Raw genomic sequence first — 27,752 nt, 5'->3', positions numbered from 1 at the left:
AAGCTTGGGAAACCCAGCATGGGGGACTCAAAAGTTCTGATGAGCCTTCTTTGGGGCCTGATCCTTAGCCAGGTGCTGGACCACCCTGTGGACCTGAGCTCTCTTTAGCATCTGAAGTCCTCTCTGCCCAAAGGCTGCCCTCAGTCTGACACTTGCTCCTCGCTGGCTGAGAGGCAGTGCAGGGGGGGTCTCCACCAGGCCTGGCTCTGAGGCCCCTGGCTGTGACCCCCACTCCCTGCTTCACGGACACGGTTCCTTTCACCCAGCCATGACCCAGGCCTGGCCTGCGTCCACCCTAGCACAGAGCTGGCACCGTGGCTAGCTGTGGCCTGCCTGGCTGGAAGCAGGACAGCTCCTCTGTGCCTCAGGGAGAACGGTGTCAGCCTCACGCCTGGACCTATGTCAGGCTTGTGTTTCACCTGTGAGAGGAACACACCTGAGAGAGTCCCAGGAGGACAGAAAGAAGCCCCCCTCCCCGGGAGGGCAGGGACTGGAGGTGAGACCCACAAGGAAGTCGGGAGCACCAGTCACCAAGCCTCCTGGCTGATTCATCAAATAAAAGAAACCATGTGGGACTCCTTGTGGAGGCTGAGCACTCAGCAGACAGGAAGCCAGCCCCTTCGTCCCCGCTCGCTCCCCTAGATGGGCACTTTTGGGCAGTACACAACCAGACAGCAGTGGCCCTAAAATAACATGAATCCACCATGTGCTGAGCTCCCGTGAGGTGCAGGTACTAGCTCAGGTATTTTGCATACGATATTTTTATCGAATCTTCCATCGACTCCAAGAAACAGGGGCAAGTGCTCTCACTGTAGCAGCAGAGTCAACAGAGACTGAAAGAGGACATTTTCTCAAGGGCATCTGGCTCAGAAGAAGTTTGCATCCCATCCCCCATGCTGGCTCGTGAGCATCAGCTTCTGACCCACACCCTGGTAGTTCTCAGGAAAGCCAAGGCAAAGGCGGCCACATCCACCCTGCAAAAGAGACGGCCCTGGGACAAAACGCATCCCCGGAAGAGAATGGGCAGATTCAGGGAAATGGGCAGGTGTCCCCGGGGCACATGGTGCAAGACCAGCGAGGGCCAACAGGTGCCCTGTGAGGAGAAGCAGCACCTGCCAGTGGGGGAAGGTGGAGGGTGAGGAGAGGGGACACAGCACCTGTCCTCCTAATGCGACACCAGGGGCCTTTGGACAGCTGGCGAAGATCACGATGAGAAGGAGGAGCAGCTCCGGCCTCAAGGATGGCTGTGAAATGGACAGGGAGGACAGAGATCTGCCGGGGTGGGACCCATTGGCAGGAAAGGTGAAGCTTCACAAGTTCACTGAAAAAATTATATGAAAGTAGTAGATGTAAGACTTGGTTGAAATTTAAGTACCCTGGGTTAATCTATTTTGGAATGATTTATTAAGCACATTCAACATATGAATGAGGCCCTTCAGCAGGTCCTGGGGCCACCAAGGTGAACAGGACATCAAGCTTGCCTCCCACAGTCTACACCACAGGTCGACGTAAAGACCCAGGGCAGGTGGTGGCACACCCCACCTTAAACGGTGCATTTTCTGTAGAAAATTTCACAACAATAAAGCTGATCAAAGCTAGTAATTCTAAACAAGACCAGGGATAAAATACTCCTCTCACAAAGGAAAGGAAAAAAAAAAATGTCCAGGTTTGACCAAGTGCAGCCTACATGTAAAATCCAGCAGCTGTCTCTTTTGTAAGTAAAGTTTTATTGGAACCAGCCACTCATTCATTCACCTATTATCTGTGGGGCTCTCCTTCATGCTACAATGGCAGAGTTGAGAAGTAGTGACAGAGGCCAGATGGTGACAAAGAATAAAACAATCACTCTCCGGCTCTTACAGAGGAAGTTTGACGTCTGACCCAAGTTATAAACAGCTATTGCAATCACTGCTGAGTTTGATAATATATGTCAGTTTCAATCAGCACATTCTTATTACTTGTCCTTTGATAGATATCTATTCTACAATAAGTTAATTCTGAAAGTCCTAGTTATAGTGTGTCCCCAAAGGGCTCTGCTCCTGTGTTTGAGTAAGCTTGTCATGACTGGGATTGATTCGTGTCTCCAACCTATGTGATATTCATGAATTTAAAAAGTAGGTTCAAAATAAATGATAATCCTTGATTATGAGGTCAAAGAAACAGAACTTGAGTTACATCCGTTTTTTTGTTCTGTATGTCTAAGTCCATTTGCAGCTTTTTATTCATGTTTAAAACCCAAAATAACAAAACAGGTGCAAACTACTTAATGTAACTTCTTTGTTAAGCCCAAATTTTAGCTCCTACACAAAATGTTCTACAGAATTTAAATGGTAACTTTTAAATAACTATTGAATTATTTGTAAATCATGACTTATTATATGATTCTTAGTGAAAATAATTGCGTCATATAGAAGACGGAGTGTCAAGAACATTGCACTTGCAAACACATAAGGACTTTCAGTATTGGCTATCTCATGAAAAAGGCCAAAGGTCACAAGAAATATTCAATGACAGAGTATTACGGGGGCTGCAGACAAGGACAGCTATTCCAAATGGAGAAATCAGTGTCCCCTTGTTTGCAGGAAATGTTGCTGATCGTCATCATTATGCCAATGAGAATGTCTGTCTCAAGCCCAGGTTTGGGGGTACATGACCAGCAGCTTCACGTCTCTCCTCAACAAACGTGGCGAACTCAGCAGTGGGCTATTCAACTCCAACAGGTGCGTGAAGCGCAAGACAATCATGGGGGATGGGCACCATGGGAAGGGAGAAGAAAGTCAAAGGAAAGGCTCTCCCATTTCCCCTGAATCCCATCTGCATCCATCCAGAGGGATGCACTGAAGGCACTAAGAGAGAGACCTTCTCAGTGCAGACTTGGCCCGCGCAAATGAATATGCTGGTCAATCAAGAAAGGTAGCCTCGTGGACAAGGGCTGCCACTCTCTACAAACTTGAGGCAGTTGGTTGCTTTCAGGGCCAGCAAGCTTTGCAAGAGACCTCAGATATGGACCCTGAAGCTTCACCTGCATACTCTCAGAGGAATAAAGACAGCATGATCCAAGGAGCCAGGCTCAGCTCCACGTCCTACAGAATGGGATAAAGTGGTGTTCCAAAGCCTGGATCACAGAGCATGCAACCCAGGGCTCTGCTCCTCTCAATATGTCCCATGAGACCCTTTGGAGAAAGGGGCTTGGGAATGTGCGTATTTAACAAGCACCTTGGGCCATTCCTCTCTGACAGGTCTGAGGAGTGACAGAAAGACTACTAGACAGCCGCCAGTTCCAGCAGCAGCAGCACCACTGTACTGGGCACAGCCTGGGTTCCCCTCAGTCTTTTTATACAACTGAATTAGTCATAGCGTTCTACAAGTTTTGTGCTAAGAACAGCAGAATACACAAAGTATATAAATGTAAGTATAATAAAATACATAAGAAATTAGAACTGTAAGAATAGCTCACTTACTAAGTGCTTAGGGTGTGTTGACTCAACAGATTCTGCCTCATTGCATTCCACTGCATAAGTATCTCCGTTGGATCCCACTTGACAAGTGAGGAAACCTAGGCACAGGTTTAAGCAGCAGCCCAAGATTACAAAAGCTACAGAATTTGAATATGGAGGCAGGATTTAAGAACTAGGCAGGGTTGTCCCCTTGTGATTATGACAAGTTGAACTGTTCTAGCCCCAAGCCCACAACAGACACGTGGGCTCTTGATGTAGTAGTGTGACAAACCACAGGGTACCATGGAGCAGAAGAGGTCCTTGGCTAGCCTCTGTTAATTGAGGTCTGTCAGGTTGCTTGGACATCTCTTAAGTTTGCAAATCTATGTGGCAGCCATCTCTGAGGACCTTTCCACCTTTCCACGGCCGTTTCTCCCAACTGGAGACTCCAATTAGAAAATAGGGCACCAATAATGCAGGTGGTTAGTCAGGTGTCAATTGGACTCAAGTTTCCTGTGGTCTCCAAAGAGAACCACTGGAGTCACCTGAGGACCTTCTAAAGGTACAGATTTCAAGATCCCATCCCTCAGGGAATCTCATCCCAGGCACCAAAAGGTTACTTAGAAATTAAGTCACTTGGGTGCTCTGGGGTTGACAAACAGCTACTCAAAAGCATTAGGATTTGAAAACTGCTTCCTTGTTTTGATTTTCCAGGTCAAGTCCTCACGAGCTCTTCAGTGGGAAAACCACCTTCTTTCCTCTTTGCCTCTGTCCTTCTCTTTTTTTTTCTCCTTCCCTTCCTTTCCTCCCTCCCCTCCTTCCTTCCATCCACAAATGTGTGTTGAGCATATTGCGATGCTGGGCATTTGCAGCCCCTCTCTGGTGGGGCCAAGGCTGGAGTGTGAGCACGTGGGCACATTTGCCCATCCCGAGGATACAAGGGGTTCAGGGAGCCTGCTGCTGCCTTCCCGGAGTGGCTCCCGCACTAACGATTCCTGGAAGACCCAGGCTGTTGACAAGATTAGAGGAGAGATGAGGAGTGGCTCCTCCAGCTACTCTTGCGGCCCCCTTGCCACTGTCCTTGGCCCCATGGCCACAGGTTTGGTCACTCCTGCTCACTCATGGCTTGTGAGTCACAGAGGAGTCATGGCTGACCCTGACCCACGGCAAGGGTGGTCATTTATTTACCCTTTGAAACGTGACCAGGTGGCCCATTAATTTTGTAGCATTAATTCCAAGAGGAAATTAGATTCCTACCAGAGTCATTCATCTTTTTAAAAGAGCCACAAGAAGAGAGCATCAATAATCAGAATGCAATTTTCTGAGTTAGGAAGTGGTCAGAACGTTGGTGCCAGAGATCTCGCGCACCGAAGGATTTCATGGCTTTTTTTTTTTTTTAAACGATTGTTTTAAGACTGGTTGGTGGGGACCACTTCAAAGGACCCTTTGCTGCTGAAAATGTAGCTTAGACCCTTCTCTAGGATGACAAAGGAGATGGCATCTACTGAATCATTAACACCAGTGGTTGGTTAATCTACCCCAACCCTCTTACCAGCACAGATCTGTTTAATACGTGGGTTTACACAGCCCTGCTGCTCCACGTGGCCCCTTGGTGGCCCACTTGGTGACATGAACCCTCTACTTCTAACTTGTCTTTTTGTAGTCTGTGACCCTCTTAAGAACGATAATGATGATTTTCATGAAAAGAAGCTAAATGTTTCTCAATAATTTAATCTACAAAGTAAAGTCCTAATTAGTTTATATCCTTTTACTTTAACCTTCTATTTCTTCTGTCCTCTGACGGAATTGTATTATTTACCCATTTTACCCCAATTCTTCTCTTTTTGAGTCATTTATTTCTAGGCTCTAAAAACATACATTTTTTATTGCCTAAAGCTTTTAACAAAGAAGTGCTATGTGGAATATTTACAAATACCTGGCTTTGGTGCCAGTTTTACTAAGCAAAACAATGAACAAAAACCAAAGTAATATGGCCTTCTGCCTGCCATCTTTCAGGCCCAATTTAACCAATTTCTATTGATCATACAGGAATTAAAGAAGGTCCATAGGAAGAATGAAGATAGGCTAACACTGATTAAAATTAATATATGATTATCAGGTCACAATACGAAGGACTAGAGTTTTGGACTGGATCCCAATGTTGAGAAATCAGCTTTGGGACTGGTTTTATAATTAGTCTCCTTGTCTTGAGAGATTGTGAATTTAGCCCTAATAACCAAATCCCAATCAAGAGGCCACTCACATACAAAGTGACCTCTAAAGATAGTCACTGATATTTTCTCAACTGCTTGACTCTATGTCTTAACATAGAAAGGCTTCTTCCAAAAAAATCACCTTTTGCTAATCAATTGCTATCACTTTTCAACACTAGGCATGTACTGGGTATGGTATCTCTGTATAATTCCAAACCTACCACACGGCTAGGGTTGTACAAGGCATTCCATGTCTCCAAACACAGATTGGAGGTTTCTTCTCAAAGGTTTATCAGGAAAGATCCTGAAGAAAGGTACATGTCTCCAACCTGTGTGTGTGTGTATGTGTGTGTGTGTGTGTAGGGGGGCACACATGCACTACGGTAAAAATAACAATACATCTATCCATATCGCAGAAGCTTCTGGAAGAATAAGTCTCTTTATCTTGGTTTCTGGGTGTGCCAACATTCCCCCTTGTACATTCCTGTGACCATTATTAATACACATTGATAGGCAGGAAGAAAATCAATGTTGTTTATTTTCATAGGAAGTCCCCAGCCCCTCAGGCATCTCAATGTGTTTTGACGTTTCTCTTTCAGTCAGAATTTCATCAGTCCATATGGAGAATGTCAAATATTAATGCCAGTTACACAAACAATTTCACAAATAGAAAATTTTTATGAAATAGAGAACTTTTCTTTCTAGGCAGTGGAAGCGCTGAAAGAGAATATGTACTAAATACAGACAAAATTGCCATCCCGCGAGGCTTTGGGGTTCCGATGCCCAGTTTATGATGCTGGTGAGGAGCATCTTGATGGATGTGTGCTTTAACTTCTGTGTCACTGACAAAGTATTTTTGTTATAGAAGAAGAAGTACCATTTATTTTTAATTCAAAACATCACCAGTGCCAGCCGTCAAAGTGACTGTTGGTTTAACCACATCTTCTTGAAACTGGCGACAAAAGGCAGTAGCCTAAATATGACCACTGCAATTGTGGCTTGGCTCCCAGAACCATCGTACAGTTGTTAGTTACTGTGCTCCAGGAGAGGAAAACACGGCTCAAGGCAGGGACAGGAATTTGCAAACTGTTGCAGCAGGTTAATTTAGATCAACTTGGACATCCATCATGCGAATCATCACGTGTCTCCTGGAAATATTTGGTCAAATTTGTGCTGCTTAGGTTGACAAGAGAAAAGTGCCCTAGTTTTCAAAATTTTAGAAAAAAAAAAGATAGAGATAGATGGGCAAAGGCATTTAAAATATGTTTTCACAGATATATTACTTCCTTTGGCTTCTTTCTTTAGACCATAATGGGGCTCTATGTTCCCTGGGTTATACCATGAATTGAGTTGGCAATGATAGCATCATTTCCATTCATTCATTCAAATAACCTAGCAATTCTGCTACAAGTCTCTATCCAGGAAAATCTTGTATATGTTTACAAGATGACACAAGCAAAAATATATATGCATGGAAAAAAGAAAGTCTAAACTTTTTTTTTTATAATATCAAAACTTCTAAAACCAGGGGAATGGATTACAAATGGGGCTTATGTGTTTGGGCATTATGTTTGTAGGTGAGTAAAATGGAGTTCAATTTGGGAGGAAAATCCATATATCAGCATTGATAAATTCCAAAACAAAGTATTGAATGAAAATAACCATTTGTAGAAGGACATGATATCATGTACTTGGAGTTTATATATGCAAATTTCATACTGTTTGCATTTTAGAATAGGCTTGTAGTGAAGTTACGAATCAAAACATGGACACGAGAAATAAAAAATCAAGAAAGTAACTCCTTTATAGGGCATGGATGAGAATGATACCATTAATTGGATGACATTTATTTCTAATAGTTTATTGAGTAGCAAGCATAAGGGTATATTACACCTTTTAGTTAATTATTTAAATCAATGAGTTAATGAAGGATATACTATCTATACTCTTCTTGTACATTCGAAATATTTAATAATTATTCTTTTAAAAAATCTAGATAAAAAGATTAAATAGAGTAAAGAACTGGAGACAGATTTCTTCTAGGTACTTATGAGCATGAGCAACAGAGATCAGTCACTGTCAAGGTGACCTTGTGCACTTCTGAAGGCAAAGGGAAAGAAGCCCATGGAAAGTGAGACTTCATATTCTATAAAAAGTGAAGCCTGGGTGGCGGGGCCCCCGAGTTGGATGCAGAGGGTGGCACTAGGAGAGCAGACCTGGAAGAGGTCAGCGGTCATGCAGGATGGCCAGCATTCCCTCTAGAGCTGACTTGAGGCCATGGTTGGAATCAGAGAGTGAAATTCTTCTGGGTTCAGAGGAAAATAGAGAAAAGGAGCTCACGCTGGGGAACATGATTCAGGCAAACGGCGAAGGTGGATGACCTGCCAAGGTCCTTCCAGGCCCAAGGGTCAGGCTGCGCCCCCTGCTTTGTGCTCTCTCGTGCCACTTCATCATGATGGTCCATTCACTCAACTGCCCCCTCCCTCACCACCAGCACAACTAGACGATAAACCCTTTAGGGGGGGTACTTCCTGCTTTCTCTACTCTTGTATTTTTAGCATCTACCTAACATTCCAAGCAGATGGGTGCTGGTCAGAAAATATCTGCCAGATGAGTCAAAGGCAGAGTAGTATTAAGATGGGGGATTCCACAGGAGAAAAGACTTCCCATGACTTCCCAGGGGCGTGTGTGAGGCTCTAGAGTCCAAAAGAACAAAAGATTTATGGACAGGAATTGAAGGTGTACCTGAAGGGTCAGACTGCAAATGTCCAACACGCTCTTCCAAGTCTAACATTAAGAGCAGAAAAGCAGACCTTAGGGTTGAGCTGGGATTGGGCTGGGGTGAGCCGGGATTGGGCTGGGGAGCTGTGGGTCAAGGGGCCTGGAGGTTCTCCCACCAGTGCAAGAACAGAACTGAAAAACGTCTGACCAAGGAATTTCAGCTGAGCAGGGTTTAGGAGTATCAAGTACAAAGTGAAGCAGGAGAGGGCAGATTTTGAAGGCCTTACTAGAGACCAAGAGCTGTAAAGGAAGATGGTCCTCAGCTGAGTCAGAGGAGGAAGAGAAAAGAAAACTGTGCTCCAGCCGATAAGGTTGTCATGGAAGAAGATGATGGAGATGATAGAGAGAGGCCCTGGGAGCTCGCCCAATGGCAAGGACAATCGGGAAGTGCATGTGAGGGTCATGGGACAGAGGGAAGCCAAGTGACGGCGGATTACTTTCTCACCAACCAACGGAAAATTGGATTAATAAAAGTAGAGAGAACTAGAGCTGAGAATAAATAGCTGCCTGCACTTGAGAACTATTGAACGAGAAGCATGGTAAAGTGGCCTATCTGGTGTCTTCCCCATGTTATGGTCTGGGTGTCTCCTGACAGCTCTCAAGGGAGACAAGGCAGGAACAGTCAGAGGTGAAATGATCATATTGTGAGCTGTCACTTCACCAGTGGATTAGTCAATTTGACCAACTAATCATTTGAAAGGGCTACTGTACTGGGTGTCACTAGGCAGGTGGGGCATGGCTGGAGGAGGTGGGTCATTGGGAGCATTCCCTTGGGGATTTTATCTTGTCCCCGACTTCTCCCTCTCTCTGCTTCTGGCTACCATGCGCTGAGCCACATTGGTCTGCCATGCCCTTCTGCTGTGACATTCGGCCTCACCTCAGGGCTAGAGCAGTGTAATCATCTGACCGCGGACTGAGACCTCTGAAACCATGAACCCAAGTAAACAGTTCCTCCTCCTCGTTGTTCTTATCAGATATTTTGGTCACAGCAATGAAAATCTGACCAACACAACCACCTACCCACAAGCAATCTAATTGAGCAGACTTTTCCCCAGGCTAATATGACAGTTTTTGAATTTCCACTTTAGAACAGATTTAGCAAATCGGATAGAAGAATGAACCAGGGATTCAGAAATGAAGAGAATGCAAATTTTTTTCCCATAAATATTATGATATGTCTTAGTCTGTCTTATGCTTTTTTTGAAAAAATTTTAAAAATTTAATAGTTGTAGATGGACAGCATGCCTTTATTTTATTCATTTATCTATATGCAGTTCTGAGAATTGAACCCAGGGCCTCACACATGTGAGGCAAGCACTCTACCACTGAGCCACAGCCCACCCTGTTTATTTTGTGCTTTGATAACAGAATACCTGAGACTTCATGATTTACAAGGGGCAAGATCCTTTCTTATAGTTCTAGAGACAGGAAGTCCAAGGTCGAGGAGCCTACATCTCCCAGAGGGGGGAAAAGAGAGAGAATGTGCAAGAAGAGATGGCTGAACCTTTTATAACAAAGCCACTCTTGTGATAATAAATCCACTCCTATGGTACCAACATTAAGAGGTGGTTAGGTCTCACATGCCAACATTGTCACGTTAGATATTAAGATTTTAATACACAAAATTTCAGGACACATTCAAACCATGGCATTATGTAACAATAAATATTTGTGGGTAAGAAATAATTGGACTGATATATAATTAGGAGAAAACTTCTTTTGCTTGTCCTTCTATAATTTGAAAAGGTTATTAATTGAACTTCCAGTTGTTTTTTCTAATCAAAGCAATAAAACATCACTGACAACCAGAGGAGTCCTTAGAATACATCAATTTAGTTCTTTGAGGAGAGATAAGTGTTTTCCATATTAAAAATATATAAAATGAGACCAAAATCCAAACAGTGGGAAAGAAAGGAGGTGCAAGTGGGAATTCCACCTTGCAAAATCAAGTACAGCCTCTCCTGCCTTCTCCCATCTGCCAGAGGAATGAGACCCCTGGAGCTTCCTGGCTAAGATGGAGCTCACCAAACACGGCGAGTGGATGGTGGAAATAATATCACCTGATCTCAAAAATAATCCAAATAAGGATGATTAGGGAACAAAAATACTGAAATACTCGATTCTTGGTGGAAGCAAGACAGGTAGGGAGGTTCTGGACAAGAAATGAAATTGTATGTGAAATTTTAATTTGGTCACCATGAGATGACACCAGTTTTTAAAGATTTCAAGGTTGTCACTTGCAATAAAATTGTTTGGTACCTGGGAGAATGTGTTGTTATTTTTTTCTCCACTATGGAGTTCTTTTCCTTTTGCAAACCTAAAAAGCATGAATTCTTAAAAATGGAGCCTTCTATGCTATTTCTAATAAGAGAATCCGTATTCTCTTGTCTTAAATCAGAAGAAACAATCAGGGGAAAATTGGGTCCTCATAATGCTGCTTCATTTATCCACAGAGCATGCATCTTCTAGTGATCTGACAGCAATAGCCTAAAAGTAGGCAATCATTTCTCAGAAAGCAGTATTTACCTAATTAAGAGCTTCTCCGTGGTCCCCAGTTACTTAATTGTGTCATTAGCAGGAGCTTTGACATGAAGAACAACTCGTGTCTAGAGCCCCTGCCTGGCCTCCGTTAGGGAAGCCCGGTGGAGTGGCTCCCAGGGGGTCTGGCAGCAGCCTGTTGCAGTATGTACAGCACAAAATAGAATAATTGGTCCCCAGAGGACCTGTCTCTTCAGCTGCCAATAGGGATTGTTTTTTTTTTTTTTTTCCTTGTGAATAAAAAGCCAACTCTCCACAATTCTCCTACTGAATATTAACTATAGCTCTGGCACTTGGCCACCCGTGGGAGAGACCAGGTCCCAGGGATGCTGCAGCCATCCTCTCTGCAGCTCTGCCACCAATGACAGCATGAAATCGTCGGCTCCCATCAAGGGAATAATGCGGTCAAGAGTCCTAGTAGTCAAACGGATGTGATGTGCACTGGGCTGTTGAGGGGTCCGACTGGGCAGATCGCAGGGGTCCAACCCAGACTTGGGGCAGAAAGGATGCTGTGCCCTCGTGGAGCAAGGAAAAGAGCTGGGGTGGACCAGGACGACTGGGAGGCCAGGTGGGTGCTTCCTGCTGCTCCTTCCTCTCTCCAACTCTAATCTGACAAGGAGTGAGGGATGAACACCGCACTTACAAAGTCTTTTCCCAGGGAAAAGTGTCTGCAATATCTAGCATGCTCTTTTGTGTTTAAGTTTTATTTGTATTGAAATACAGTTCACATACAACAAATGAAACCCCTTAAAATGAGCGTTTTAGTGGTTTCAGGATATTCCCAGTGCGGTGTAACCACCCGCAATTCCAGAAGGTCTTCACCACCCAACAAACACCTTTTACCCAACAGCATTCAGGCCCATTAATGTCACCCTCCTCTCAGCCCCTGGCAACCCTTGAACTGCTCCTGTCTCTGTGGATTTGCCGATTCTGGACATTTCTAGGAAGGTTTTTGATGTTGGGCGGTACCTCAGCCCATGTTCGCCTGGAACACAGAACCGGTGCCAATAGTTTTCCTATAAGTTATAGGGATTAGGCTTGGCCCGTAGTGAAAGAATAACATTAAAACTGGGGAAAAGGAATTTCTGGAATCTTATGACTTATCCAGAGTCCTAATTTAAACTAGAACTTCCAAACATTATTACAGAATAAAGATGGTCACAAGCCCATCTGCCTACTTTGTTCTCATTCTTTGGATATTAGAATTGTCAAAATGTGTCATGGAAAGCTTGGCTATGTTTTGTTGATAGAAAGACTGGTTGGTTTGCTTTATAGACTAACACAGGGAAAATTTTTGAGGAAACAAACATTCTCATTTGTAATATGAATCTCTATTTGAAGCCTTTTAATTCAAGGCTGTCTATCATTGTCCTTAAAAAAGAAAATCCTTCTGTTTTTTGTAAAGCCTTTGAAGATTATAAACAAAAGTATTTCAATTAATTTTTACTTTCTTAATAAAGATTCATATTTTATAAATAGCTGCACAAAAGATTCAGATTTACTGAGCCAAGTCAGCTAATTGAAAATTGGCTTTTATTTATGGGTAGGTAAGAAGGGCCTTTACCAAATACTCTAGAACACAAATTTCTTGAGTCTAGGGCCATTGAAATTATGTATGTATGTATCATTCCCCCTTCTCCCCAAAATTTGATTAAAATTATTGGCTCACTTTTGCCATCGACTTTCTCTATGCAGCTTTGGGGACCTAATTCTAGGACACCTGCCACCTTCATGGCAAATCAATGCCAACTCTTATTTTTAAGAAGATCTGCTCAGTTCGTCTGACATCCAATGGTTAGCTGAGGGGGAACCTGTTAAAGGCTCTTCTCTCCCTCACGTGTCTTCAGGTTGGGCGGGATCTTAGCCAGGTTCTCCTGGAACACAGAACCTGTGCCAAGAGCTTGCAAATAGCTTATTTTAGGAAGAGTCAAGAAACAGGAGTGGGAGCGTGGAGGGAAATGGAAGGAGAGGACACCCATCCGCATGCCCATCATTGAGCCTGAGGTAGCCAGTGTGGTTGAGCAAGGGGCTTCAAGGCCACAGCCCCCCCACAAATGCATATGGTAACAAATGGCTGACTGGAATGCAGGTGTGAGGAGCAATGATATGGAGAACCCCAGTTTTACACACAAGATGGACACTCAAGGTCTGCAGAGGATGAGCCACCATTCTGTGCATAGGGCAGCTCGCTGTGTGCATGGAACTTCAAACAAGGAACCTTTCCAATCAGCACATCTTGGGACACTCTGGCTCACAGTGGATGCCAAAGATTGGCAGAGGGTTCAAGCCAGGAAAGAGGACCCAGTCCCAAGCATGCAGAGCTCAGCGTGGTGACACACAAGTTTCTGTATCAGGCATGCTCTCCTGTGGAACCACATGTGACCAGACCAGAGCTGGGCCAGGACAGAGCAGGCATGATCCAGGTGGGACCCAGAGGGGGATTTCCAAGCACTGTCCTTGGCCAGACCAGATAAAACAAAGCTCAGCTTCTCAGTGAGGATATACTGAACATTGCCTTGGACTTTCTATGGTCCTTAAACCTGGAGGAGCCAAGGCAGATCTCAATCCAGGATTCAAATTCAGTCATTCTCAACAAAATATTTGTTGTTTTCATAAAAACTAGCATTAGCCAATTCTTCTCAGTTTGTTAAAACAACATTTGAGTTAGGTAGACTCTTCCTGCTTATCAGAAATAATGCTTTTGAGATTTTCAAACACTAGTGGATGCTTATCCAGGCAAGTGGACAGTGAACTAGGTGGCCTTTCTGTGGGAGGGTACCTGGCACTGAGAACCAAAGCCATAAGGAGTATATTCCCTTTGGCCCTAGCAATTCCACTTTTAGGACTCGATCCTACAGAGAAGAGGAGATAATTCCACAAGTATGTCTATATGAGGAGGGTCAGCAAAGCATTGTCCATAGCATTGAGGAGCTCAAGACAATGTTTGTGTTAATTAGTTGAGGAGCAGTTAATGAAATTCTGCTATAGTCAGGAAAATGGAATACCAGGAAGTTATAAAAAATACAGCATAAATATGTTTATACTGACATAGAACAATGATTGTTATATTTTTAAAAATTCTTCTATATGTGTGATATAACGGTGAGTTCATTTTGACATACTCATACATACTTGGAATTTAGTTGTCTCCATTTCAGTCCCTAGTACTTCCTCTGTCCCTCCCCTTCCCCCCAAACCCCCACACTTTTCTCCTTCCTCTACTTTTCTACCACTTAATTGGTTTGTAGATATATACAAGGTATAATTCACCAGGGTGTATTGACACATGCACATAGTGTAATTTTTTCAAATTCATTCCACATTTATCCCTTCTCCATCCCCCTTCCCTCCCACTCAATCTCCTTCCTTTACTCCACTGATCTTCCCTCTGCTTTTGTGAGATCTAATCCCCCCCCACACACTTTCCCCCTCTTTTCTCCAGCTTCCACATATGAGAGAAAACATCCAAATCTTGACTTTCTGAGCCTGGCTTATTTCACTTAGCATGCTGTTCTAGTTCCATCCATGCACCAGCAAATGCCATAATTTCATTCTTCTTTATGGCTGACTAGAACTCCATTGCATACATACACACATCTTATTCCATTCATCTGTTGACAGGCACCTGGACTGGTTCCATAATTTGGCTACTGTGAATTGTGCTGCTGGAAACATTGATGGATCACAATATTTTTACATAAGAAAGTGAGTTAATAAACTATATGAGTGCATTTATGTAAAAATCATACATGCATAGAGAAGTGTGTATAAAATGCTTACTAAATTTTTAACATTGATAATCTCCAAGTAGCAATGTTTCAGGAGAATTTTCCTTCTTTACATTCTATGTATCATCTTGGATTTTGTAAGTCATACTATTATTTTTGCCATCTAAGAAAAATAGTGAAGTGATTTTTATTTTGATAAAATGGATCCTAGTTATCAAGTTTGGCAAAAACACACAGGTAGCTTCCACCCTACCTGATGGAGTCTGGATGTGCTGTTTGTCACAGGGACATTCAATAATTAGCTGACTCTGTGTGCGTTACCACCCTGTTGACACAAAAGGTCTAGGCTTTTTTACTTCCTTGGTGTGAATTGAGGTGGCTAAACCTTTACATTACATGAATAATGTACCCCCAAATCTAAGGACAGTCTATCTCTGTGCATGCTGAGAGCAGACTCACCTGGGGTGACTGATCTGGTAATCATCCAGCCCCAAAACTTGTTCTTGGTTTGCTCTGGGTGCGACTGAGTCAGGGAAGGACCGGCATGTGGGACTCAAAGAGATCAGTATCAAGAGAATGTTTCCCTGTGACTCTCCAAACATCCTTCTTGCTTCTCAGTCTCCTCCCAGTATTTGCAGGGTTCATCTGAGGTCCACTCCTCACCTTATCAGACTTCATGGGAGATGATTCAACTTATTAAAGGAAGCGTTGGTTTAAGACATTTTATGCAATGCATCCAAAAGCATATGTGAGACTATGCAAACTATAGATCCCATGTTGGATAAAGTCTATTGTCAGTCTATTAATTAGCTTTCCAGATTAATTAATTAGATTGACCTGCTAAATAATCAATAAGCTTGTCAGAGCTTCCCTGCTGTACCCTGGTGACGGTCTCCCTGGTGGCTTAGAAGCACCCAGTCCTTCTGCTTCATCAAAAGATGAATGATGCTCATCAAATAATTGCATTGTATTCTAATTTTCTGCTAATTGGTGATTCAGGCATGGAAGATAAGGACTATCTACTGATGTCAAATGAACAGCTCACTGTACGTTGTCACACACTTGTTTATAGATAGCTGTGCAAGCATTATCTTTACAAGTCCATCGGTTTTCTTTCCAGTTAGGTGATTTTATTTATGTGAGCTCTGGAAAGACCAGGATGGTACCTTGGAATCCCTGGCGCTCAGTGTGTTGCACTCTGGAGCCCTCTGTTCACGCTGTAGGTGTGACTGGCAGAAACTCTTCCGGATCCACAGGGTTCCAGAATAAGACAGGTGCTTGCAGGTGGCAGGAGTTTGAGAGAGGACCATGGATGACTGCTTGACAGAGGCCTCTGCCCGTGGGTGGCCTGGTAGGGGATCAGCAGCAGTGGCCTTTGCCCACTTGCATTTGACAGTGAACCTGTTCCCAAAGGCTAGCGACCTGGAGCAGACCTAGGCAGACGTGGACCAGGCTGGACTACCACAGGGGACCCTACATCTTTATTAACTTTGTTTCCTAAAGAACACAAAGGTTTTGAAAACTGCCGTAGCCATTTTAATCTTCTTTTAAATCTAGGAATGTTTTCTCAAAAAAAATTTTTTTTCTTCATTTCCTTTATGCTAATTTATTTCACTTCTTCGGATGTTTTTAGGAGTATTTAAAATTAAAGATTCATAGGCCCTCCTCTGGGGATTTTGATTTGATGGTTCTAGGTGCATCCCAGGTCTCCTGATTAATTAAAAAGCAGCCTGGTGATTCTTAGAGGCAGCTGAATTTCACAACCATTGACTTGGTCTCTCAGTCTCAAAGTACAGGAAAACATAGCCTTCAACTTGTGTAATTTCCTGGCACAAGGAAGGCCTCCCCATCAGTCATTTGCAATTCTAGTATTTATGGAGCACATAAATATGTATCAGTTACTGTTTGGCCTGGGAACAGCGACGGTACCAGGGACTGGGGAGAAAGCAGGTGGAATGTAGACTTCAGGGACGTGCCCTCGGCCAAGCAGTGCAGCCACACTTCGAAAGCAGAACAAGATCTTCATAGAATTTCTGAATGATCTTTTAGAAATGGTAAAAGTGAGCACTTTGATATATATCATTCTTTTGCATATCTTCAGAAGAAGATACATTCTTAGAAACAAGAACAATGGAACTGTATGTTTTTTCTTTCAAACATTAATGTTACTAGAACTTTGATACATACTAGATCTGAGGATATAGGAGAACATGCAAGCTCTAGAACGTGTCAATGAGGTACATTGTAGATACTATGTACTAGAATTCTGAGACAGTCCAGAACTTAAGGATGTTTTAGCATTTAAACTGCATTTTATAAGTTCTAGTCCATAATTATTTGGTGGGTTCTCTCTCCTTTTTCATTTGCTTTAACATGGACGGATATGTCGAGGGCTGCGTTCTAAGGGTCCCTTCCAACCTCTCACATGGAGCTGGGCAGGCTCCTGGCCTCTCTCTGTCTTCACTCTCTGAGATCTACCTTGTGACCCACTGAGCATGACAGAGGAGACTGACCCCCTGTTGCCGGTCCTTCTCTTTGGGCTGGGTAACTCTAAATCCAGGGCATGGTTTTAAGAGACCATGGTTGCTATGAAATTTGATGTCCCCTGCATCCTAGCTTTTATCCCTCAGTGATGAACAAAGCTGTCCTTTGTCCCCCACAGATGTGGCTCCTGCTCTTACCTCTCGCTGAATCAGGCAGGGAAAACAAGAACACTTTCCAACTGTGCTTACCAATAATATTAACTTGCTGCAAGTTCAGCGAGTGAGAACCATGCGGGTTGTTCTGAAATACTCAAAGCAGAATGATAACCCAATATTGGCAGTACTGTGGTGAAAGGCACAGAATAGGTCCTCAGGATCTCCACCACTTACTAGCTGTTTGGCCTCAGGAAACCACAGAACCGCCTCACCCCTCAGTTTCCTCATCTGTAGAACAGCACCTGACAGGATTACTATGAAGTTACACAAGTTGGTATTTGTGCTTCAGTCAAATGTTTGCAGCAGTGTCTGGAGTACCATTGGTATCTTTCATGTGATTGTTAATATTATTATCATTTATTTATATTTTGCTAATGTTGTTTCACTGTACAATAAGAAAAAAGTTCTTGACTCACAACAGAAATGGCCACCTTAGATAATCATTCAAAATGATTCTGCTTTGCAGTGTCAAGACCATTTCTCATTAAACCAAGATAACAGGAGACACCAGCCCCTGACATCAGCCCCTAAGCAGTGACTGTTGCAGCATGCAGGAATCACAATGGATCAACATTCTGTAAACAGCCAGGCATGTGGCACACAACTGTAACAGCAGTGACTCGGGAGGCTGAGAGGAGGGTCTCAAGTTTGAGGCCAGCCTGGACAACCTAGTGAGATCCTGTCTCAAAATAAATAATAAAATGAAAATCGAGATATAGCTCAATGGTAAAGCATCCCTGGGATCCATATATTAAGTGTTTGAAATATTTTTAAATGAAAATTGATGTAAATATGAACAACCTGGAGTACCTTCTTGAAACAATTTGAGAACCGGTGCTCTGGACTGGACCTGATTAAACCCATCTTTCCTATGAGCAAGGCAGGACTTAGTAAATGGAACTTTTCATACTAGAGTTACAAAAATAAAACAAAGCACCAGTCATGTTACTTTAACATGAATAACCACCCAAAGCAGTTGGACAATCTGGTCTTTGGGACTTCTTCTTCCAGTTTCTCTCTGGTGAGTTCATGGTTATCCTTAGAGAGTTTGACCAATATTTTTACCTTGTGGGAGGCAGAACAAGCCACTCTGGAAAAGATTTCCAAGTCCTAATCCTCAGAATCTGTAAAAATATGAATGCCACCTTGCACAGCAAAAGGGACTTCGCATATATGATAAAGTTAAGGACTTTGAGGGTGGGAGAGTACCTAGGATCCTTCAAATGGGCCCAATTAAATCCCAAAGGAAAAATCTACCCCCAAAGAGGTCTAGAATGTGTAGCAAGATGGTAGCCTTCCTTTGGTGAGTTTCTCTCTAAATGTAAAACCACCACCACAAACAAACATGAAATGGAAGACAAAAACCCTACTTCCTTATTGACAAAGTGGATCTGACTGGAACGTACATAATCATTCATCCACAAAAGATGGATGTGTTTTCAGGACCTACTGGGTGCCGGATACTGTGTTGAGCCTAAGATAATGAAAGAATGGATAGGCAAGAACAGCACGTCTCTTCCTTCCCCTTCTTCTTCCTAACTCAGTGAGCAAACTGCACGCACCCAGCATTTGCAGGCATTGACTTAATCCATTCTTATGGTAGGTAGACTTATCATTGTCTCCATCTCACAAATGAGAGAAGTGAAACACGAGCAGATGCAGGGCTTGCCAGGGTCATATGCTAATAAATGGTGGAACCAGGACACAGTCCTACGCAGTCTGGCCCCACAGCCTGTGGCACTGACTATTCCAACCCACGGCCTTGCATACAGATAATATCAACAGCAAGGTGATGGGTGAAACAATGGAGATGAGAGGGAGGGCGTGGGCACAGGGTGCCATACAAACGGGGAAGTGGTAGTCTCTCTTGAAGAAGGTGGCGAATGCTTGCTGAAATGGCAATGTTTTATCTCAACACAAGTTAGGAATACCAGCTAACTTTTACTCTCTCCCAAGTATGTTATCTTTTGTTGCATAACAGTTCAAAACTTAATGGCTTAAAATAATGAGCATTTGCTCCTGCTCACAAGTCTATGGGTCGACCAGATGGTTCTCCTGGAAATGTACCAATCAGGCATCTGTGTCCACTCTGATTCAGGACCCCAGCTCTGGTAACTGAGCCTGGGATCCCTCCCATGCTTGGGGACCAACTGGTTGGAGGCTGTGCTGCCTCAGCCTTCTTCACACATGCTAGCCCAGGCTCTTTACCTGCAGGTGGCAAGGTTCCTTGAGACGTAGTCAGTTGGCAAAGAGTTATTTCTGCCCATCTTCTGTTGGACAAAGCAAAATGCAGGGGATCCCAGGGAAATTACAGGGAAAGACTCAAGAAAAATAGACTCTATCTTGGAATGGAAGGAGCTGAAATGTCACAATTCAAAGGGCTTGGACACAAGAAGAGTGTCCAAGTTCCATTGGGAACATTTTTGTTACCAACCTACCCTAACACATTGGTTCATTGAAGCCTCACAACCAACCTCTGATGTAATATCATTGTACTCATTTGGTAGCTCATTTGAGTAAACTGTGGGGCCAACCTGGGCACCAGGGGCCCCTGACACAACAGCCTCAGGTGGACGGGGGGGGGGGGGGTATAGCCTGTACACCCAACATTCACAGGGGAGGGAGGACAGGGGAGCGAGGATTCTCTGGTGCCTCATCAAGCAGGACTCTAGCTTTATGCTGGGGAGCATCAGCAGCTGACCGTGGACCAGGAGTCGGAACCAGGTACCTGGTGGCAGGAGCTGGAGGTGGAAATGATGGTGATGGTTAATGCTCTGCTGCAGTCCAGGGGAGACATGGCAAGCAACTGGGCCAAGGCTGTGGCTGGGGACTTGATCAGAGAAGAACTGAGAGACAGGTAGGAAGGAGAGTGGACGCACTAGACATAAAGGGGGAAGGTGTGGGGGATTTGAGGAGCTTGAAAAGATGGAGATGACATGATGACATTCACAAACAGGCAACTCAGGAGGAGACAGGTGTGAGGGCTGAGCCATAGACACAACTCCTTCACCATTTACCCAGCAAGCATTTCAGTGTCATTCTACACAAATACTGTCCTAGGCCCTTGAGATGATCAGGGACTAAACAGAAAGAAACATCTGCCTCTTGGGCCTTTTATTTTAGGACAGAGACCAACAATGTACAATAAGCATAATGAAGGAGTAGTGTTCATAGTGTGATCAAAACATCCGATTACTGCGTGTATCAGTTGGCTTTGGCTGCTATAACATACGATCCCAACTTGGGTGCCATAAAATAGCAGATATATGTCTTCTGACCATCCTGGAGGACAGAAATCCAAAATCAGGGTCACAGAGTCAAAATCAAAGTGTCAGCAAAATTGTATGGAGGGCAGAATTCTTTCCTAATGGTTTTCCAGCTTGGGGCCTGGGGGGTGGGAGTGAGGGACTGGCATTCCTTGGTTTGTGGTTGCAACCTCTCCAATCTTTGCCTCTAGGCTCACTTTGCCCCTTCATGTTTCTCGAATCCTTCTCATAAGGACACTCATGACTGCATTTAAGACCCACCCAGATAATCCAGAGTAGGGCTGGGGTTGTGGCTCAATGGTAGAGCGTTCGCCTCGCACATGTGAAGACCCGGGGTTCAATCCTCAGCACCACATAAAAGTAATAAATAAAACAAAGGTTAAAAATCTAATTTTTTTTTAAAAAAAGAAAGAAAATCCAGAGTAACCTCTCCATCTCAAGATGACTTGAGTTCAAGGTGACCCTGGAACCTCCAAATCCTGGGAGGGATGGAGAAAAGGATTTAAAGGACAGGTAAGGTCATGATCCAAGATGAGGTCACTTGGGAGAAATACAGTCATCCCTCAAAATCTTCAGAGGGTGGATTCCAGGACCCACCACCCTCTGGTGCCCAAATCCACAGATGTTCAAGTGCCTTATGTAAAATGGCATTGTACTTGCACGTAATCTCCCATCTTCTATCAATCATCTCGAGATTACTCACAATGCCTAATAAAATGTAATTACTATGTAAATTGTTGTCATTCTTACTGTTTAGGGAATAATGGCAAGGAAAGGAAGCCCATATGTGTTTGGCACAGACATAATTTTTAATATTTTTGATGCAAAGTGGTTGAATTTGTGATGCAGAGTGATACAGAAGGACTACTGTGTATACAGTGAGAAGAACAGAGGACACGGAACAGAACATGGCAAGCCAGCATTGAGAGATGGTTGACTTCAACCTCCTCTGTCTACAGAAACTGAGGTTTTAGAAACAGTACCTGTCCATTTGTCAGATAGCCTCCAACAGCCTGGGCTGGGCACCGATCAGCTAATGGACCAACTCCACTTCGAAGCCACAGAGATGCTCGGTGGGATGCTCTCCCTCCCAATCCACTTTCCTAACATTAGTCACAGGTCTCTCCCACTGTTCTGCATCCTGACCTCCCGGATGCCTGAAACTTCTGGAACAGTGTGGTCTACTTGTTGGATGCAAGAAGCTATTAGCAGTCTTAGTTTTAAAAGTTTCAAATGCCAGGACTGATAATGATTCCACCATCAGAAACAGGAATGAGAAACAGTGCTTACTGTAGGCCATTCCCCAGAACTAGCTGTGCAGAAAGAGGAGACACTCATTTCAAAATTTACTTACTATCATAATCTACTCATGTGACTACCCATGGAATTATAGGGTACAATTTTATTCACTGTTATTACCATGGGATTGGATTGGAATTCCCATTTATGTGAAAGTAAGTCTTACTTGTTATCAACCAACCCTAACACATTGATTCATTGAAGCCTCACAACCAACTTCTCATATAATATCATATAAATAATATTAATATAAATATATATATAATATAAATATATAATATAAATCATATATATTTTATATCTTAAGAGGATATATTATATCTTTATATATCTTATATCTTTCAGCACTGAAGAAAATTATATATATATGTATACATACACTAGGAGAGATAGTTTTTGTTTACACTGATTTGTATTGACTGAGTTTTAAGTTTTTGTTTACACTGATTTCTATTGACTGAGTTTTACATACACACATGCCTATCTTGTGATGATATATGCAACTTAAATGATGACTCTGGTAGGATATTAGTTTTATGTTACTGTGAGATTTTATTCCTCTGGTGATTGTGCTGAACTTCATTGGATACCCTTCAGCCAAGGTGGAGCATGGTGGCTGACTTACTGCAAATATTAGTCATCTTCTGTTTGCTCTGCTCACTCCATTTTATGTAACTCTACTAACTTTCCCAGACTTTGTGTTTCCCTAAACCCTATATTTCAATACTACTGCCCAATTCACAGTGGATTAGAATTGTCTTTTAACAGATTAACTTTCCATATTAAGTAATGGGCCACAGGCAGATAGAGCACATTTCACCAATTTGGTACAGCTATTAGACACCGTAACCAACGAGGAGATGCATCTTCTCCACCGAGTCAAAGCCTTGGCTTTATTGTTAAAAACTAGAGCCATGCTCAAGAAGCAGCTAAACCTGTTGGGTGTGATGCTCAGAAGCAGTGTTCTGTATCAGTCATGCCCAACAAAACGTCACCATATGGGGTTTAGTTTTCAGCACTGAGGGAAAACTGCAAGTGGACCCTGCCCAGGCAGTCACACGGTGTGTTACTCAGTATGAACTCTGTAGCAAACTCTGCAGAGACATACTTGGCTTCATAGGGCCATATTTTGATGGCTAAGATGGCCACTTGGGAATTCTTGCCATTGAAACATTTCACACTAAGCTCACTTCCCCATGTTTTAGGTGGCAGTACCGCAGTAGGTGCGCAACAGTCTATGTAAATATTGTGTCTGTTCTGATCTCCCACCGCCCAGCTCCTCCCAAAGTACCACCATGGTCCGTGCTATGCTCTGAATGTTTGGGTCCTGGTACTAGGAAGTGGGGCCTTTGGAAGGTCATTAGGAACAGCCCTCAGGTATAGCAAGGGACCCTTAGAGAAGCTGAGGAGGAAGTTCCCCAGCTCTTCTATGTGCTCTGTGAGGTTACGTTGAAAAGACGGCTGTCGGAAGAAGCACAGGCACCAAGCTGCCTCCACCAGAAGCTTGATCGTGGACTTCCAAGCCATGATCAGTGGTTTATAAGCCACTCCATCAGTGGTTTTCTGTGACAGCACTCTGACTGGACTGAGACAGCCCGCTTGGTGAGAGATGAGAGGGTAATTTGCAGGACGTAAACCTGCTCCAGGTTGGAGACCTCTGTTCCACCTGCTGCGGGCTTCCCTCAGGTGAGCTCCTCCACCTCTGACTTCTCTAGACTTATCTGGGAGCCTCTATAGAACATAAGAGGCTGTGCCTTACCTTGGGCCAATTGCCTCTGACCCTCAGGGACTGGGGAGAGGACAGGGTTTGACTCTCCAGGTGATTTTGAAGCATGCAAAGGTTGAGAGCTTCTGGGGCACCTTCTTTGATCAATATCATGTTCAAAACTTCAATCATAATTTGATGGAGTTCTAAGACTTTCCAAAAGTTTACTTCAGATGTCTTGCATTTAATAAAGACTGTCTAATAATGACGACGAGTTGGTCATGACAGAAGCCACCATTGACAACCACTAAATGGAGTGCTGTACATCATCTTATTTAATCCTCACAGAGCCCAACTAAGTACTATTTGCTATCCTCACTCTGTGAAATAAGAACTTGGAGCATGGAGGAGGCCATATATTCAGTAAGAGAACTAAGAAGCAAATGTACAGGTGTTTGATTCCAAATTCAACAGGCCAATGGGAATACAACATGGGGTGGGGGTGGGGGTGAGTGCTATGGGATTACCAGGCCGGGTCAGGGCTAGCTAGCCCAGGACTGGCTTACCAAAGGAAGCAAATCTGTCACCTGGAGGATTAGAGGAGCCAGATTGGGAAGGCCAGGGACGGGTGCTGAGGGAGAGAGAGGCACACGATAGGGGACAGAGTAGGAAGGAAAGAAGGTTTGGGTGAAACAATGCCACAGTCTGGCTGGGCTGATCCAGGTGAGAATGTATATGACACCTGGCTCAGGTAGATCTGCCAAAGTCTCAAAATGAACACATCACGGGGAGTCTGTGGAACAGAGAACACACGGAGCTTACAGAATCGGAATCCATAAGTGTCCCATAGGAAAAGAGCACAGGTCCACAAGGGTGTAAGAGAAGCTCATTAATGAGCTTGTGGAAAAGCAGGTCCCTTAAGACCACTGCGTGCTTATCTCCTAAGATAATTGCCACCATCCTTCTAGAAGTGCATTAGGCCTTACCTCCTGCGGGCCTTCCTTTTAGTTGAAGAACCTAAGCCTCAGAAAGGGTCAGTGACTCATCCAAAATCCTAGCTGCTGCCTAAATGGCCCCAATATTGGCCTGGGACGCAGGGTGGGTGACCCCTGAGCAGGTCTGCCCCTGGGATGCAGGGTGGGTGACCCCCGAGAAGGTCTCTTTTTCAGTTTGCCCCCATAGAGCTAAGTCGTCAAGAGAATGGAAAACATTTTTGCTTAACTGAAATGATAAAGGATAATGAAGGTAATGCTTCCTACAAGGGCCACCTCCCCTCTGACGTAGGAGCTCTGACAGCTGTGGTCCTCCACCTGGGCAGCCGTCAGCAGTACACAGACTCCTGCAGATGCATGTGTGAGCATGGTTTTGTTGTTGTTTTGTTTCTTTGTTTGTTTGTTTCCTGGAGGAAGAAGAACCATCAGATTCTCAAGTGTAATCTCATAGGTCTCTGGCTCCCAAAGAGGTTTTGCAATGGAAAAGTGCTTTTACTAAAAATCTCAAGAGGCACAGTGGTTTTTCATAAGCCCACATGTTCAGTACTGTTGGTTAGTTTTATTTAAAAGTATTTTTTGCACTGTTTTTGTCAATGTAACACTAGCTTATGCCTATACACAGAAAACAGTCTCAGGGGCAGAATTTTCAAAGATGATTATCATCAATAATCATTGATTCATTCCTATTAACATTGACAATGTGTTGTATAGGATGTAAGAACTTTCCCTGTGTTATTATATTTAATCTCAAAAGTACTCTGTGAGATATTTGTCTACATTGCAGAGAAGAAAATTCAAGAACAAAAAAGGTTAAACTGTTTGTACGAAGTTGGTGATTCTCAAAGTGTGGTCCCTGGCCAGCAGCACCAGTGTTATGAAGAAACTTACAAAAAATACAAATAATTGGCCTTATCCCAGAGCTAATAATTCAGATATTCTGGTTGTTAAGCCCAACACTCCTTTTTATAATAAGTCCCTCAAGTGATTTTGAGGCTCCAACTCATTCAACTGGATTACCATGATCCCAGGGCTGACAGTTAGAAAATAAAAGTATTTTATTTACTGCTAAGTGTAGGTACCATTGCCCAAATCATACAGCTGGAAAACAATAGAGATGACCCTCAAGCCAGGGAGCCTACTGCTGGTTACCCTCTCTCATTTAAGCAGTGTAGACATAGACAATCTAACTGGGTTATTGAAACCCTAATCTCTATCTATTGGAACTTGATATTATGACTCATGGATCAAGTCAACTCCTGGGTCCGGAAGCTCTGTCCAGCTGTTCCTGTTAGCTTGTTTTGTACCACTGCTTTGTCAGTGTGGGTGTTCAGACCCTGTGACCTCCTGATCTGAGCTATGTGACCCAGGTCATTTTACTAACAGTTAGAAATGGTGGTTAGGCAGGATTTAACTCTAAACACACCTGATACATTTTTAAAATAATTAATAGATAAGATAGTCTTTTATAAAAAAAATGATTTTCCTTATAAGACACACCTATAGGACCATGTCACAAAGGAGCCAAACCTCATTTTTAAAGCACCTTGGGGCAATGGGGCACAGTGCTGAAAGGTGAAGCTTGGATTTGGTGTGAGCCCAACCCTGGAGCTAAGCACGAGAGCTGGAAAGACCTTGTCCAGGATGCAAATGGGAAGAGCCCTGCACACACACCAACAGGGGACACTCTGTTTCCTGAAGCCTTGACTTAACCTCCTTGGCGTAGCCCCTCCTCTCCAGGTCTTGGAAAACCACATTACAGCCACAAGGCCACACTTGGGGACTAAGGACAGGTTCAGAAATAATGACTTCAAGTTGGATTGGAATATCTCTTTTCTTCAGTTTATACTTTTTATAAATCCATCAGCTTCTCTCCCTGGACAGAAGACTTTCAGCAGGTGCCAAATATCTCACAGGTCAGTTCCTAAATGGCTCAAAATCGGGACAGCACATGACACAAGCTGTGACATAGGGTGCATAGCAACCTCGAAATGGCAAGTGCCTGTGAGGGCGCCGTGTGTGGGGAGTCGAGTTACCTCATGCCTGGAGATTAGCAGGCCCTGCAGATCAGGGAGTGGGAGCAAAACATATTTTTCTTTTATTAATAAGTCCCATTAACTCCGGTTCCAGCTTTCGATACTCCCTGTCTTTCGCAAGGAGTGTCACCAGCACAATGACACAATGTTCTGCCTGTTTGCATTACCACACACAGGAAGTGCAGTGGAGAAACAGCCGCTCATAAAGATGAGTTCAGACACTTGATACAGATGTGACAGATACCACGCTGATTTCCACAGAGGGGATTCTGGGATCCATTTTGTGTGAAAGTAAGATAATAAAACAAGTCGAAAGCCACTCTCCAAGTTTCAATAATACCAATAGGCTGATATCCTATAATAAATCATCCCCACAGTGGGATCATTTATACTTTTCATATTTATACGTGTATGTGTGTCTATAACCACATGTAGATGGGGAGAGAGGAGTTTTAGACACTCTGACCACACCAAAAGGTCAAGTCGGTGGCTACCCCACCGTGACGGGTATCAAGGTGTGGTTCACATTTAGTAGAATGAAAAGATATTGCTTGACAGTGATGATTGACTACAGATTAGAATGCCATAAAGGAATTTATCAAGTAGTGGCATTAGAGAAGATGCTTGAAGGAAATATGAAACTGTGCACAGAAGAGTTATAAGTTGCAATTTCACCAGTTCTACCTGAGTGTGTGTGTGTGTGTGTGTGTGTGTGTGTGCAAACATGTAATGTGGGGAGACCTCCCCAACATAATCTGGGGAGACCTCCCTGATAACATCCTTCCCTGAGCTGTTGCAGTCCTAAGCCAGTGAGGTCAGCAGTCAGAGGTGGGTCCGAGAATCAGCAGGAGCAAGAAAGGGGAAGACACCCGCTGTCCTGAGAGCAAGGGGGGGTCCCACTCGTGCAGAATCGAGCCCCGTCCATCCGGTACAAACTTACTCCACAACCGTCTCCAGCTTTTCCGACTCCCCACTCTGCCTGCCCCACCAGCCTTGGCTTCTGATGGCCAAGGTAATCGTGATTTAAATCACCCTAATCCCATCTTCTTTTCTACTTGATC

The sequence above is a fragment of the Marmota flaviventris genome, chromosome 8 (assembly GCF_047511675.1).
Source record: "Marmota flaviventris isolate mMarFla1 chromosome 8, mMarFla1.hap1, whole genome shotgun sequence".
Taxonomy (NCBI): domain Eukaryota; kingdom Metazoa; phylum Chordata; class Mammalia; order Rodentia; family Sciuridae; genus Marmota; species Marmota flaviventris.
The sequence above is the reverse complement of the archived record's forward strand: the minus strand, read 5'-3'. Positions refer to the sequence as shown.